The sequence below is a fragment of the Pteropus vampyrus genome, unplaced genomic scaffold (genome assembly GCF_000151845.1).
Source record: "Pteropus vampyrus isolate Shadow unplaced genomic scaffold, Pvam_2.0 Scaffold439, whole genome shotgun sequence".
In the NCBI taxonomy this organism is placed as follows: Eukaryota; Metazoa; Chordata; class Mammalia; order Chiroptera; family Pteropodidae; genus Pteropus; species Pteropus vampyrus.
The window spans coordinates 100,199-103,482 of record NW_011889220.1 but is presented as its reverse complement, the minus strand read 5'-3'; positions in this window follow the sequence as shown (position 1 = coordinate 103,482).

Sequence of the window (3,284 nt, the reverse complement as noted above, 5' to 3'; positions counted from 1 at the left end):
GAGAAAGCCCAGCCCAGAATCAGGGTGCTCTGGCCTTCGATCGGTTGACATCGGCGGGGAAGGTAGTCACGTTGGCCTTCTTTGGGTCAAACGTCAGCACAGGCAGAGTAAATCCGCCTTCACACTGTGATTTACACAGTTCCTGAAACGCCCACTTTGTCCCAACCCTTTCCCCGGCACAACCTCCACGAGAGAGGGAAACGGGGGGACAACTGCCCTTCAGCATAAAACAGCTCCGCCCACCCGGGACCCCAAATCCAAAACACAAGACCCAACTTTTATACCTCATTTCTGATGCCCAGTAATTAACCCCCAGGCCCCCAGCTTCTGCCCCTGGCGCCATCCTGGCACCAGGGTGTGCGTGCGAGGCGTAGCACCCACGCGGTGGGTTGAATTAGTTCTTTTTACACCAGCGTCCCCAGCTACCTCGCATGCCTTGGTGGGGTGCGGGCAGGATGAGTATTGCTCACAGTTGTACCCTTAGTACTTGGCTTGAATACTTCAGTACCTAGTTCAAAGCAGCTGCTCCAGCCATGTCCACAGAGTAAACGAAGCACTCAGAGCCTTGGTGAAGGCAGGTGTCGGCAAAATGCAGATGTGGTAGCTGACCGGTCGGCGAGGCCCCGGACCCTCAGGTGTCAACAAGGCGGGCTCATCTCACCTGCTTTCGGATAATTCTCACGCACGTACAGGACAAGGGACACGGAACTGAGACAGCAGACTGCGTTTTCTCCGACATAGGAATAACACTCACGGCCGCACATCACCTTCGCGAGGCGCTCGCCTCTTACGAGACCACGGTGCTTGTCATAGTGTTTTGCGGGCTGGGACCCCGCCCGAGCCCACGCGAGGGTTTCGGCAGCATCGCCCTCCTTTGGGGGCGCCCCTCCCCTGTAAATGCCTTGTTTCCACGGTTTCGATGTTCATTTCTCTTCTCGGCATCCGTCCCCCCACGGCCCGGCGTTTTGCTTCCCCGGCCCCGGCCAAGGGCTTTCCGGTTCCTTCCTCGGTTTCCCCTTCAGGCCTTCCTTTTTTTCGGGGCTTGGGCCCCGGTTCGGGTTCCCCCGGGGGGCCTTTCTTGGCCCGGGCTTTCTTCAAACCTCTAGGCTTTTCTGATCTCTGCGGCAGAATTTAGCATGTAAGTAAATACACCGCGACTTAAATTATTGATCGTCACGACGCCTCCCGCAGTGTGTCGACTCAGCTCCTTATAGACCAATCTCCCTAACTACACCGTGGCAAACCTTGGCTGATGCCACGATGATCTCCTTTGCCCCACGCCCCGCTAATGCTCTACCCGCATTAAGCATTTAATTAATGCATGTCGAGCGGCCGGCGCAGAGACTGACGAGCGCGTAGCGAATCCTCGGCCAATGATCGACGAGCCTCGCTGTCTTGCGTTTATTTCATTTAGATCACAGGAAACGTGGTAAACGGGGCCGTGCTCCACGCGCCTTTACAAAGACGGAGGGAAACGTGCTTTTCCTGACCCCATCCCTCCCCGTCTCATTGCATGGCGTCCACATCTATTTTGGAAATTCCAAAGTGATATTTTTTTATTATCTGTTTGTGAGATTTCTATCGACTTGGGGCTTTTGCACCTCAGATCGATACATTTGTGAAAGACCAAAGGAAGAATAATTTCAAACTTCACGAGACCGCCTTCGAGTTGGGCGAATTGCCTTCTATTATGGGGCCTGGTATTGTGGATCGCTTATTTACATTTTATATAATTTATTTTGAGTACGATTCTTTAGCATATACTTTCAAATGTTTCCGAGGTATTCTTTTCACAGCCACTATCCTATTCGATTCATTTTGAGGCAGAAAATATTTCTGTGGTCTGCACGAGTTCCGGACGCTCTGCTGGGAGCCGGGAAGAGAGGACATGTGACAGCACAGTCCCCGCTCTCAAGGAGTTAGTTCCCAGTGATGCAGGAGAGTCCGGACTGTCCCCGAGGCCACTCCACCCACACTGCGACTGCCCTAACGGAGTGACAGCCAGGCCCTGGGCAGGATGGAAACTCACGGCGGCAGATATAATAAACATCTGTGATGCCACCTCCGCAGGTGCCAGGCTCTGGGGCCACGTCAACAGAGGTGCCAGGCTCTGGGGCCACGTCACCAGAGGCAGAAGCATCTTTTAGGGGACATGCACAGGGGGCGCTGTGCAAGGTGCCTTCCTAGGAAATGTGGGTTCCTGACTGAACCTTGAGAATCGGCCCTGCGTGGGAGCGATAGCGGAGGCAGACGCGTGTCCGAGCTGTGCGGTGACCGCAACGCGGCGGTCGTCGGAGGCAGGCCACCTGCCCACGCGGGGCCGGGCACCGCCGACAGCACCTAGGGGTGTGCCCTAGAGGATGCGACAGCAGGACGTGCTTTGGAAAGAGGGGAAGCGGCCGGGCTGGTGGGAGCCGGGGCAGCGACGGGGGGCAGTGTGGCCCGGATCCCTTCTCTCCACCCCGCCCTTCTCCGGTCCCCTCCCGAGGGCCTGCCCAAGCTCAGCAGCTTGCTCTGTTGACATTGACTGCGGTCCCCGGTGTCCCCAACCCCATCATGGTGGGAACCACCCCCCCAACCTGAGCGCCGGGATCCTGGGGGGCCCCACAGCACCTCCCTGTGCGTGCGCCCCTCGCCGATGGCACCGGTCGCCAGGAGCGCGTCCCGCGGATGGTGGGGCCCAGCGCACTGTGCCAGCCCGGGGCCCGCGCACCCCGTGTCTCAGAGCACGGTGACAGAGTGAGGCGCGTGGCACAGGCGCCTCACGGGCCCACTAAGGAGCGTCCACGCCGCCGAGACCTCATGTCACGCGGATGGACGGTAAACCCGGGGGGCTGAATCTGCGCCAGGGGCTGCAGGGACCCGGGCGGGAACGTGTCACATGTCACAGCCGGTTCCCACGACCCGACGGGACCCCGTGGGACGCGTGGAGGAAGGGACCGGTCGCAGGAACGCGAGGCTGCGGCTCTTGGAACCTGTCCCCTGCCACTAGTAATGGCACCTGCCCGTCGCCTGGCGCAGACTCGTGGGTCACCTTTGACCATGAGCTTCCTGCCACGAGAACAAAGTCGCAGCCACCAGGACAGAAAGGACCGTGCTGCAGAGAGCTTTTCAAAGCCGCGCTGGGGGCGCCCCCCACATTTCACGCTGGGCCCCACGATGCAGAGGAGCCACCTCTGCTGATTAAACAGCATCCGCCACCAGCCCCGCCCCTCACCGACCTAATTGCAAATGAAACAGTGAGCGTTCACCGGGAGCCCCTGAAAAGGGATCGCGGCACCCCG